A 13778-nucleotide genomic window follows, 5' to 3' on the forward strand; every position below is an offset into this window, starting at 1 on the left:
GGCAATCCGCGTCGCGGCCGAGGGGGCGGCGAAGAAGGAAGAGTACGCGGATCTGGTGGAGGCGGCCGCACACGACTGACACGAGGCCGCGGAGGAGGAGGCGGAGCCCGCTGCGGAGGAGGAGCTCGTCGACGCGGAGGATTACCCCCACGACCTCGAGATGGCAAAGCTCAACGTCGCCATCGAGGAGCGTCTCGCCGAGCTCACGCGCGTGATGAAGGAGCACGAGGCCTCCGTCCGGGTCGGTTGCCGCCATTTAGGCGACCTTATCGGCCGAAAGAGCGAGCTCCTCGCTCTGCAAGCAGCCCGCCACCTCCTCCAGCTGCCCTTGCCCGAGCGGCGCGCCCGGGAGGCTGCTGCATCAGCGGAGCGCGGCCGCCAAGAGCGCCTACGTCGTCGGCAGGAGAACACGAGGCCTAGGACGCCGGCCCCGTCCGCCTGGAGGCACGAACCGCTGTGGAACACGCCGCCGCGCAGGAGCTCGTGTTGTGCGGGAAGCGGATGCTGATGCCGCAGGAGGCGGAGCGCAAGAGCTTGGCCAAGCTACGAGGACGGAAAGGAAGAGGGCGGCCGCGGAGAAACGCCGCAAGAGTGCCGCCGCCGAGCCACCCAGCTAGTAAGCTGGAGTGGAATCCTCACGCGTACAGGCCGCCCGCGTCGAGTGAAATCCACGGTCCCGGTGGCAAGTCGGCGGCAGGACCGCCGGCCCCGTACGTAGCTAGACTAGTAGTTGGTAGTATTAAGAAAAATGTAATATGTCTTATTTTGTGAAAAATCAAGCTATCTTCCTATGAAACGCGGGCTAGGAAAGATAAGAGGAAGACGCGAGCGACCAGCGATTGGCGTCCGCGGTGACCTAGATTGGCGTCCGCGGCGACGTAAACAGGACCCAATTTTGGATCGGCCTTGGATCGTCCCCGAATACGACGGCCATCCGGTTTAGAGATTTTGTCCCGGTGGACCCATCCTCAGATCTCTACTATATTAATTGTCTAGAGGTGGTGTCCCATGGTACGTCCTCCCCACCGCACCACATCGCTGGACAGCAAAAATATCGCCCGTCCCACCCGTCCTCCGCACGACAAAATGAAATCGCCCGCATGTCACTTGTGAAAAAAAAACGAGACGCAACGAGAAACTGGGAAGGAAAACCCAAAGAAACCGCAAGCCACGTTCTTGTTCAACCCCAACCGCACCCCTGCTCCCTGCTCCTGGCACCGCCCCACGTTCCGGCCTGGGAGGAGCAGCGGGCGTGCTGGAGCTGGAGGAGCAAGAAAACGTCGGCTTCCGCGGCCGGCGGCCCGTCGCCCGGCAGAGAGGCCATCCGCAGTTTCCTGCCGGTGGGGATGAATCAGAGGAGGATAGACAGCCGGGGGTCATGTTCGAGGTAGTTCCCGCCTGTGGAAGGGAGCGACATGCGCGGTAAGAGCACCCCTTCCCTCGGTCTAATTCGATTTGCATCGTACGGATGGCGAATTGATTGATTTAGGATTTGAGCGATCGGGTTGAGTTGCCTGATGAAATAAATTGGTTCTCTGATTCATGGCGCTGCTCGAAAAATATTGTTCAAATCCGTGCATTTTCCGTGTCCCAATCCATGATTCCAGTTCCAACATTAGGTCGTACTATATAATTGAAACAATTCGCGTTGTTCTGGATTCTGAAACCGTCGACTGTTACAGGGGAAAGGAGGGATCAGAGAGGGATGGCTATTGCTGGTCCTCGATCAGCATGAGGATCACAGAGATGGTCTTCGGCGTTGCGTTTACCCCCGTGATGGCCATCCGGGTTCACCTGCAATCCACCAGGTTTGGCCGTCACCGCCAACTGATGTAGGTTCGAGTCGTTGGATGTTTTGACATTTCGTGCATGGTCTTATTTATTCCATGACCGCAACGCTGCAACATCAGATGAAGAGCAGGACCTTATTCAAGGTATGATGCAAATGGCTTGCATAATTTTACTTGTTTAATCTGTCAAGCCTATTTAATGCAGAAGTTGTTTGCTTTCTCCCAGTTATTTCACTGGCAGCTGGTTATGTTAGTGCCATCAGCAATCACCTTAATTTGTAATATGCAAAGGTAATCTTGGATAATGATTTATCTACTCATGGTTGCATGCGTGTTAACTCTGTTTAAATGTGTTCGTCTCCACTCCAGTTATCTTTTTTCTAACACCTGGCTCAAGGTGCTTATGGAAATTTTATATCAGTGCAAGGAGATCTTACGATTCATAGGTGTAGGCTTGTCTCTGCTGAATTGCTTATTAATATTTTCTCCAAGCTTACTGGACGATAAGGGAGTGACATTTCGTGTCCAAGGAGAGTAGCAGATACATGGGAGAGAGAGTGAGGCTTGTGGTAATAAGGAGAGCAGCGGGATGGGAGCCGGCCAGGGGAGGTACAGGCTTGGATGAGTAGCTAATGTCCTGATGAAGATAGAGAGGGAAGACCACTGGCGTGTACAAGGCGAGTTGAGGTCAACGCCGCTTTGTTCCGGGCACGAGGCAGAGGACAGCGGACCGTCTTGAATGGGAATGGGTACCATTGGGTGGTAAGGAGCACGGGGCAGTCTCTGGAGGGGAAGTCAGGCGGTTGTGGAGCACGGGCCCGTGTGCGAGGAATTCATGGATCTCATCCCTATCCTCACCAGGGCGCTGGTCATCCAAACCTGTACCTCCTCTGGCTGGCTCCCATCCTGTTGTTGTCCAGTGTCACAGGCCTCTCTTCATGTATTTCTTATGTATCTCTTGCTGGCAACCTGTTCGATAAAATGACTCTGAGATAACTGCTATTTTCTGGGTTTGCAGTAGGGAGTATGGCTGCTGCTGGGGTTGCAAATCCTACCGACTTTGGGGAATCTTTGGTGAGGGAGCACTAAGCACCTTCAATTTTGTTCTGTTCCTGTCCCTCTTGAATAAGGAGGTAGTAGTGCTGTCAAGTCTAAGATGGTATGCCGTGATTGCAAATAAGTAGTGTAATACAATACTACAATGCTGATTCTACCCTGAGGCAAACACCTAGCTCCTGATAGGCGTGTGGGGCCCACCCAAGGAGCCCAACGGCAACCACCCTGTAAGTACCTGTTTCCCGTCCACTTGAGATGAACATGGCAAGCCTGACTTATTTATGATTAATTGAGTGCTTCACTCGCATCTATGGGGTTAGATGATAAATAAGTTCTGAATTTTCTCGTCAAACTGCAGTACCATGGTTGTATTTTACTCATCAAGCTACAACATCGTGGTTCTTCGTGTCTTTTTGGCTAATCTATTTTTGTCTTCTATAACACATGCATGAGCCAACTGATCTATAGCTGAGCAATCAGACCCATTCATTGCTGGCTGGTGAAGTTTCAACGCAACTCGCTAACAAAAACAAGTTCCAGGATGTGTTTTTTGCATTGGTACATGTTCATATGTTTTAGGATGGATCAAATTATGGATTGTGCGTAGGTTTTTCACTTAGCATGAAGTTTATCACTAAAATTCTACTGGGCTAAAACTTTTAATCCATTCAATGCTGGTAGTGTAATGATTAGTTGAAACTGTTCTATTGTGTATCTGGGAAATGTTAATATTAAACCATCTAAATTGTCGGTGCTGCCTGCAGTCTGCTACTCTACCAATACCAGACCAAGTAACTGCCACTAAATTTTTATCTCCATGCCCTAAAGATGATAAATATGATCATTCATGCTAATATACTTTTTTGCATTTAGTGTTTCTGTATCATAAAGAAGCATACCTATGGTTGAAAATAACTCTAGACTTGAATTTCTTGTGTTAGCCGTGGAGATGCGGGCTCACTTGATTGATGTTATTCTGCCTCGGTAGACAAGACGATGTTGAAGAAGTAGTGCAGCGCTGAGTATGTGCTTGAGAAAATTCTGGGTTGAGACAAGATCAGCTTAGAGAAACTTGGCACTCGTGCGTGAGCGCTGTACTACCGTGGAGCAAGGGTGATGTACTAGGCACATGTTCTGTATTCGATAAGAATTCAGCAGCTCTTATTGCACCGCAAATTGCCTCACCGTTGCTCCTGAAGCATTTGCAGAGTTCCAAGGCAAAGTAAGGAAGGAAAATTTAAGATGTAAATCTTAGGATATGAAGTACAGTGTTATCTCTTTTTCAGAATTGAACATTATTTTTGTACAGCGTTGTTTGATTAAAGGTGTCTTTGAAGTGGTAGATTTTCTCTCGTGGTTGTGTAATTCGTGGCCATGTACACCAAACAATCCTTTTAGTACATGTAGTTTATCAAATTTCATAGCAGGAGAGACCACTCATTGTTTCAGTTTTGAGTTTATATTAAATGACTGGTTTTAGATCTTGATATATGCTTAAATCTATTATCGAGTTAGATGTATTGTTAGGTGCTACCTGAGTTTTCTTGTTTGACACTAACATGATGTAAATTGGGCATCATGTGATCTATTCAAGTAGATATCCAAGTTTCCCTCGGGTTCAAATGATTTTGTCCATCCAATGTTGGCAAAGTTCAATGTGCTCACATGTTTTTGCCAGTCTTAGAATTTCTGTAGCACCTCATGACAATTATTTTTCAATAGATTGCCTACTCATGTCTAGAAGACTTATATATGATCTGCTTTTTGTTTCACATGGAAATTTTTTGTTACACTAATAAAGAATGATACCATTTTTAATATTGAGACATTTGCCAATAACAGTTTGTACGTAGATAATAATCACATCACAATGGTGTCTGAGAAATTATTGTCCGGAATTTTTGCTGATTTAGGCAAGAATGGGTAAAACAAATTATATTTTCGTGTTTAGTTATGTGATGCATATGAACCAAATTTTATCCTGACATTTCATTTTGTTCCTCGTGGTTCCTTAAAATTTGGCAATTTTTTATTTACCCGTCGCAACGCACGGGCATTCACCTAGTCCGAATAAAATCTGCGGAGAAAGTTCGTTAGCGGCGCGCGCCACGTGTCTGCTCCGGCCGGCTCGCGCGCGATCGAGTGCGTGGCGTGGGTGGCCTTTCCGTTCCGCCACTGTGGCGGAACATGCAGCTGTTGGGAGCCACGACCGACGACCAGCGTCGATGCAAAAGGCCAGTGGCAATCATGGCAGGACGGCGGTACTATGACGCGCCCACGCCGTCCTCGATCCGGAGCCACCTGCCAACACACATGCTGATTCAAGGCTAAATAGTGTGACATGTGGCGGCACACGAGCGTCTCTCCCTTTTGCTAGTTGTGGTAGGGCATCTTCAGCCGCATATCAGCCGAAAGATCGGTTTACAAAATTTAAAGCTTTCGTCTCAATGCATATTTAGCTGCGAGCAATCTACAATTTTTTATCTCATATATTTCGTCGCTTTTCCCACATCTTACTTAGTTTACTTCCAAACGCAAAATGTGTCCGTTTTGCTCCATTTGGGTCGGGATAAAACCAACGGCAAGATCCATATATTTTTATATAAAATTGTACATATTGGAAAAATAATAAAAGACACAAATTAAAATAAAAACAAATAGAAACCCTACTCATCATTGTTGGTCGCGCCGCCTAATCCTCGTCATCGTTTGTCGAAGTCGATGAGCTCACGGCGTGGGCCTATGGACAGGGTCGGTCCATAGAGCGGGGCAAAGTGGCGCTCGCCCTAGGCCCTAGGAGGAAGGGGCCCAAGACAAAAATTATTTGCGTTCCTATATTAGTTATCTTCTATTGAGGATCAAGTATAGAATAATTCTAGAAAATATAGATGACACAAGCAACAAGAAAATACTCCAATATTTCTAAATAATCTTTCTAGATGCCACCATTTCTTCCTAGCCTTTTAAAATGCGCAGAATCGCACCGACACTTATGTGCCTTTCGTATTCGTTAGTGGAGAATAACGACACAACCACATAATTATGCCATTCCGCAAGCAACTCTCCTTGGATTTCTGACGGTTCTATTTAGCCCCATCATACATGTTTGAGAGAGATAGTGTATTCCATCCTCTTATTAATTCAATGCCAAATATATCTACGCATTTTTTTTTTGCATATGAATAACTTACTCCCATAATTTTGTTCTGCTATAAATAAATATCATAGTATATAATTCGCTCGATCAATAGAAATAAGTTGTTTTAAATGCCTTTATCGAGATTCCAAAGACTATGGATCTATTTGTACATAATATTTACTGTGCTATTATATTATAGTAACATTTCTCTTGCGGAATACTAATATTCTTTTAAATCTTTTGTACTCGCGAATCTTGACACATATTGTTGAGGGCTCCAAGAAAAGTATTCATCCTTAAACTCTTTACAATTTTAGCATTAACATTATAGATAAGGTTAAGACGTAATATTGAAATAAAGACGTAATCCTACTCATCATTCCATATCTTTTTATATAATTTTAGCATTAACATTCCATATCTTTACAATTTTAGCATTAACATTCCATATCTTTTTATATAAAATTGCACATATTGAAAAATGACAAAGACGTAAACTTAAAATAAAACCAGATAGAAACCCTACTCATCATCGTTGGTCGCACCGCCTAATCCTTGTTGTTGTTGGTCAGGTCGATGAGCTCCGACGGGGCATATGGTCCCTAGATGGGTTTCACCCTATCTACCATGTCTTGTTTTGCGATGTTTACCATGTCTTGTTTTGCGATGTTTGCACTGTTGCGGAAAAGACACATGGTTGACCGTGATTGAGACACTTTATTTATTCGCCGGCCCTGTCATATGTTCCCCTGTGTGCTATCATTGATGATCACGGTGTATTATGCTCTGCTCATACCACATGAAGATCTGAAGGATCGTGGACGGCAACATGCCAGGAGCCTAGTGAGCGGAATCCGCCGCCTCTGATTACGCACGCGCGTGGCAGGCAACGGCAAGAGGCAACGCACGACGGCGGCGAGGTGGTGCACCGACAGGCCGTGCACCAACGCTACGTGACGACGTGCACAGATGTACGCCTGGGCTCGCATGGCAGATCTCTGATGATCACTATCTTCGGCAGCCGTAAGTTCGGACGCCAGTTAATTAAGCGCTGCCTTTACGGGAGCTCCATAAACGTAATCAAGCAACATGCACGTACGCGCCGCGCGCATGTCCCTGATGTTCATTATCTTCAGAGCTGATGAATAGAGCATCTCTAACCGTTGGGCTCCCCAGACCAAAATCTGGCCCTATTTAACGTAATCAAGCAAAGACGTTGTTCGCCGCGCCTTCGCCGTGGCCCGCCATTACTCGCTGGAGGCGGATTGGGGAGAGAAGAGAGGGTTGGGGAGAGGAGGGAGACGGCGGTGCTGAATGCGGCTAGACACGGTAGGTTCCGCGATAAATAGAGGGAGCCGCGCGTGAATCCGAGGCGACGGCATTAACGCGCCGCGTAAAGCTACGCGTCCGGAGAAGACTGCCCGGTGGCAGGCTTTTGAAGCGCGCGGAAGACGATTGGCCTTTGTCGCCGATAAATCGGGGCCACCATCCGTGCGAGAAGTTTTCTCGATGTTTCCCGCGCTTTCGTTTCGTCCGGACTCCTCGAGCGCTCCCCGGGGAGCCGGGGATGACCTGGGCTCGCCGGATGGATGAAAGCCCAAATCCGGATGAAAACGAGGTTCCGGGGACGTGACTGAGTTATTTTCGTCCATCCGAATGAAAAAAAAGGGTTTCGGAGGCTTCCCGGAAAAACCGCTAGAGATGCTCTTAGGTTAGGCATACGAGTGGACGACCACCGGTAAACTGCCTTCACGTCGGACCATCATTTGCCCGTGGAAAAGCGAGATAACTGAACCTACGTTACGAACCCGCGGCTATTTGTTGTTTCATCTACCAATAGTGCAGGACAATATATCGTGTTGTGTCCACATGAATTGGTCACACCCATCTTTCTTCTTCCTGGCCTTCTTTTAGTCTCAAGATTAAGGTCCAGCAGACAACACGACCCGGTACGTGTTCTTCTTTCTCTGGGACAAAAGGGGTCGCCAAGATGCACTAGTCTGAATTTTGACATCTGAAATCCTCTCTTCTCTGGATTTGAACAGCTTCCCCTCTCCGCGTACGCGTACAACTTTACAACTGCTCCAAGAACACTTCTCTTCCGTGCAGCGATTGAACTTTGAATGCGTGCACATGACTGCTTTATCCAGGTGAAGAAAATAATACAGTAGCACTAGTTGAAGATACTCACCTGCTAGTGTTTATATAATTGCCAACTTGTACTTATATATGTATCGACCAATTCATGCAGGGTTCTTGGAATGTTGCAAACAAACCATTCACTCTCCAAAAAAAACATTGCGCTCTTCTGGTTCTTTTCCTCACATTTTGGTACCCGCTGACGCAAACACGTCCTACAAGAAGAACGCGTTTCTGCTAAAGCACCTTATTTAATTTATTTGGACACAAAATACTTCCACCAAAGAACATATACTGTATGAAGATCGATCGACACTCGCGGGCAATACTTTACAACAACCCCTCAAAATCAAGAACATCTTTGGAGTAGTATAGTAGTACCGGCACTATATAGCATCTGATACTGCAGATAAGTGTGGCTCTCCAGAATAATTCAACTTTTGTACGCAATTTAGAAAGTGGAAATCAGAGGCCTGGGGCTGTTCCTGCAGTGCGCTGTTTCAAACCTTTGTCATCTACTACTCCAGACTGTTTCCTGACATGTCGCGCCGATAACTGTTCTTCGGCTTCAGTTGTTTTATCTTCCCCGGGCAGCATTACAACCACGAACCACCGGCATGATTGAAAGCAAAGCCGTACCGGTAGTACTCGTATGGTGATTCTGAGGGTACCTCTAGGGGGATGCACTAATAAAAATGAAGCAAATCCAAGGAGAATCAGACCGTGTCGCACCGCTAATCTTGTTTAACCATTGTTTTCTGCTACAGATAAAAATACACGAGCTGCCGGTGATGTTCTTGGTGAAATGGGTATGTTCCTCGGTAGACCTACATAGAGAGCTGTCATGTCACATGTCAGCTCGTAAGAAACTAGCGCGGGAGAGAGATGTTTGGACAGGATCGTCAGGAGCGACGTTAAACTATTTGGCTTTCGCGCGTGAGAAGCTGTTGGTTGCATGAGAGACGCCGGAGATCAGATAACTCTCTCGCGGTGGTTGCCATGACAACTTGACATGATGTTGTTGTTGTTTCCCCGCGATGGCGATCTTGCTCCGGAATGCGATGTCTCCCTTTCCTGACGACGAGCTCGTGTGCGTGCGGAAGTAGGTCGTAGTCGTGTGCGCAATTCTGTTTTGCCAAAGATCGGTTCAATTATTTGGCGGGCTTTGCTCTGTCGGCGTCAGGATTAATTGAGGACAGCCAGAGATCTAATCCATTGTGATGGGCATGTTCCACATGAGAGTATCGGAGATTCAGAGTATGGCTAATGAGTGGTCTGCTTGCAATGATGCACCAAGTCTGAACCACTACCCAGAGCTCCGAAAATTTGTAAGTAGGAAAATATTTAGTTAGCTCTCATCTATCACATTAGATGTTACTATCAGTGTTACCAAATTCCTGCATCTCCCCTGTATTGCAAGCAAGGATTATGGGGCTGGCAGATAAAGTGACAAGACGAAAATACTATGGATGAGATAAGCAGGGAGGATTCCGTCCTGTTCCAGTGTTCCTTAACAAATACACGGCGAGCATTTCAGGAAGTTGACCAACACACTACAACATAAAACATATTTGCGTCACTTCCGTGCTAAACCAACCAATCTCCAAATACGCGTAATCGTATCACAGTTTGGACCGGTGATTGGGTCTAAAGAAAGACAGAAAAGGTGACCACTGTTGTAGATTTTGGTGACCACTGTTGTAGATTCAGAGTATGGCTAATGAGTGGTCAGCTTGCAATGACGCACCAAGTCTGGGCGCAGAAATGCATAGGAGAAAACCGAAGTTCATATGGGTTTCAAGGACGAGAATTGTAATGCCAAAATGTGTGATTTGACGTGCACTGGCAAAATGGTTATATCACCACATGCCTGTTAGTTTGTAACTACTACAGGTTTAACCTTTACAGCTTACAACTTTCCTGTGCATAATCTATTGATGTGCTTCAAGGTTCACATTGACATTATAATTTGTCAAGGAAATAATTAAACCGAACAGATATAGCTCCACTGTAAAATGAACATACACCAAAATACTCATGTACATACTTCAACTGACAATTTTCAAAACCAGGTTCGCTCACGCTGAAACAAAAGTGGACCAAATCATTCAACAAAGAATGAGATACCTTTTCGCCTGATGCGACAACCACTTTGCCACGGTGGCGGGAGTGAGGTCAGCCAAGGGATGACGCATTCGATTTAGGAGGAACTTCGGATTGGAGGAGACGGTGGAATGGGAGAATCTATGGAGGATCTTCGATTTACATCTGATACAGACGGACGGGGACCAGGTTTTCTGGGCGCTGGAGACTGATTAGGGAGAGACTGCCTTCGGCTGAGCAGGTGGCCCAGAGGAACGGCCCATCTGATGGCAGTTGTGCACTCTGTGGCAAGTTGGAGGATGGCGGCCACATCTTTTTCAGGTGCCACCTGGCTCGTTTCATGTGGGCTGGAGTTAGGGAACTCCTACCATGTAACTGGAACCCGACAGGGATCGGGGACTTTATTATCCTTGCCTAGGGTCTCTCGGTTTCCTTACATAGGTTAGCTTGATTCACTTTTGCGACGCTATGCAGGACGCTTTGGAACATTCGTAACAAGCTAGCCATGGAAGGGAAGACGATCTCCTGCCCTGTTGCACCTTGTACAAAATGTCGATGTATATGCAGAGCTGGAGGGAGGGACAGAGCACTGCTGGACGAGATACGGGATGGGGTTAGGAAACTCCACGCGAGGACGAGGAGGGGAGGACAAGATGCTACAGCACCATAGCTGCTACTTGTGCTAGTCTTGTTCTTTGTATCGTCTTGGGTGTGTGGTAAAAGGTACCGTAAAAGAAGTCTTTATAAAAGTTCACAGATTGAACCATAGGCAAAGTAAAGCTTTTTCTATGATATACTGCTGATGTTGAGGATCACTACTAGTGCCAGTTTGCTGCTCATGCATGTGCCATATGCCTTGGTATGTTCAAGATCACCATTGTCAGTTCTGCTGCTGCCGCCATTGGTACTACACCACTGCGGTGAGCAAACCTAGTGGACAGTCTGGGTGGCGACAAGTACCATGCAGAGAAGGCCACACGCCAGTGACGCAGAGAACCATGGGAACACGAGCTGGGAACCTCCAATGGACTCCTTCCATTTCACCCATCGCCTCCTTTGTCTCGGCCGCAACTTCATCGAGGTTCTCCCGTCCTTGCGCCACCCCCTCGTCGGTATCCTCCAATCAAGAGCAGATCCACCACATGCCGTGGCACACGGCCTCCATCTTTCTTGGCGGCGCTGCCGACAGAGCCAAAGCGGACAACGGCGTCGCGCCGGCACCGTACCACGCAACCAAGGTGTATTCGAGGAAGAATCGAGGGGATGCGCGCTCGTCGATGAGAACGAACGGAATGCGCGGCAGCAACGTTAGGAGACGAGCATGGACGTCGGGAGGAGAGGAGGCGATTTAGGGTTAGAATTCTTTTGCCAACCGTATCTCACACAGGCAGGAATAGTTTGTTCCTGAGTACCTGAGTTTCGCTGCGTACTTTCGGTTATTTGGACTTCTTTTCACCCCGATACTGGCGGCTGCTTCCGCGGCGTAAGTTCCTTCTTACTAGATCTTCTCTACTTATATGTTTCTTCCGATTTTCCGGATCCGACAAGGCTTCTTCCTCCCGGTCTTATTCGGTTCAGAGACCAAAATGGCACCCGCGAGCGAGAGAGCCGCTTCATATGGATAGAGACCTGAACAAGCGGAGAGGTTGTGCGCGATGGGGCGAAAGCTGTCTTCTTTTGCTTCGGCCTGGACATGGACGGAGACAGCGGGAAGGAAGCGCAAAGGTCCCTCCTTGCCCCCGCTCTCCGCCTGCAAGCGCCGGCGGACCCCCGAGGTAATCGGCTGGGCTTCCCTCCCCACTGACTTAGTTCACCTCGTCACTAGCCGGCTGCTGGCCGGAGATGTGGTAGACTACATCGTCTTCCGCGCCGTCTGTTCCGGCTGGCGCGCCTGCACGAGCGACGCGCGCGATCCCACCCTTCGGAAATCGGATCTATTGCCGCGCGGTTGGGTCGCCCTCTGTGACGGCGACGCGGTCCGCCCGGACGACGCCTGCGAGATCACCCTATTCCACACGCGCACGGCCGGGCGCCTCCATGTCCACCCGCCGGAGCTCCGGAACCATAGGATCGTCGGCTTCACTCAAGGACTCCTAATCCTCGTGAACAAGCGCACCATCGCCATCCGGGTGCTACATCCCTTCACACGAGTCGTGGTCGACCTCCCGTCCCTCGTCCCCGTTTTCCACGATGCGGTCAGTAACCGGAACTCTGTCCTTGGCATGCATGCCACGGTCTGTAGCGCATCCGCGACCTCCATTGCCGTCGTTGTCTGGTTCCCGTATACAGCAGTAGTGCTAGGCGCTGAGGTTGGCCGCCCAACTTGGGAGGTGCTCCATCGACGGCTTTTCCTAAGGTGCGTCTTGCCCTTCCAAGGAAGGCTTTACGCCACCATGGGCTGCTCGAGAGAGATCATGCAGCTGTACCCAAGATCGCCCCGTCCTGTTCTTGCTCGTGTTCCAGATGATTTCGGTGATCCAAGACAATGCAAGTACTTCCTTGTGGAGTGCCGTGGGCAAGTGCTGCTTGCCGTCCACCATTCAACTGCACGACCCTGTGGCGCGGATCCGTTCCAACAAAATGCTACGAGCTATTTGCTCTGGACATCGATCATGGCAAGCTGATCCCAGTGAGCTGCCTCGGTGGCCACGCGCTGTTCCTCAATGGAGATAGATGCCTATCTGTTTTGGCCAGCGACCTCCCTTCTGTGAGCTGCAACTCCATTTACCACACTCTACGCGGTCGCCCCGTGGTGGTGCACTCGGTAAGTACAGGTTTCTCTGAGCAATTAGCAGTGTCATGCCAAATACATGACCGGAAGGATAGGATCCGCCCCTCCGTTCGCCCCTTCACCATTGTTGATCATCTTCTCACCTACTGCCATCCTCATGAGTGGTAAGTACTCCTATGTTTCCTCACTTTCCTTCCTTGCACGTATCATGTCCGATACTACATTGTGATTGGCTTCTCTTTTCTTATGTAGGACAAAAGGACTCATGTTTCATGAGTACCACTCTATACCTGAATCTTTCGAGGAGTTGGCCAAGTACATCAAGGCAAAGGACTCTGAACTGCATATTCCGCGCATTGCAAGGAACAAACCACATCACCGCACAACGCATTACCCGATGAATAATGAAGGTATAAATAATGCCAAGACACAAAATGAATAATTCCCTTGCTAGCTCAATTGAGATCATTGTGCGGCTCGGTCAATTCATTGGTGGTTCCCGACGCCATGTGTTGGCAACTTAGCAAACAATTTGTCTATGCTATGCATTTATAGTGTTGGTTCAAATCTGATATCTGGAAAATAAATTGGATCTGTCAAACATGTGCTGATTACACCCTAGGGATATGTACAATGTGATTACAGGATGTTTCTACTACCCCTAGGGATATGCACAATGCGATAAAATTGCATGTGGTGTTTGTATTTCGATGGAGCTTTTTGAGTTAGTAGAATCCTACTAGTGTAGGAACAACGACTATTGTATCAGCATTGTGCTTCCGAGAACGTCCTGAAAGTAGTTGTCATTCCAAAACTGAAA

General features: G+C 48.1%; 1 long non-coding RNA gene across 1 annotated transcript; it reads left to right on the plus strand.

Annotated features, from left to right (window-relative positions):
- The first annotated feature begins 1244 nt into the window (after positions 1 to 1244).
- Positions 1245 to 4337, plus strand: LOC124677074. The gene is made up of 3 exons (XR_006993941.1): positions 1245 to 1422; positions 1683 to 3073; positions 3788 to 4337. It is a non-coding gene; the product is annotated as an uncharacterized LOC124677074 (long non-coding RNA).
- The last annotated feature ends 9441 nt before the right edge of the window (positions 4338 to 13778 follow it).

This window comes from Lolium rigidum, chromosome 7, assembly GCF_022539505.1.
Source record: "Lolium rigidum isolate FL_2022 chromosome 7, APGP_CSIRO_Lrig_0.1, whole genome shotgun sequence".
NCBI classification, from domain to species: domain Eukaryota; kingdom Viridiplantae; phylum Streptophyta; class Magnoliopsida; order Poales; family Poaceae; genus Lolium; species Lolium rigidum.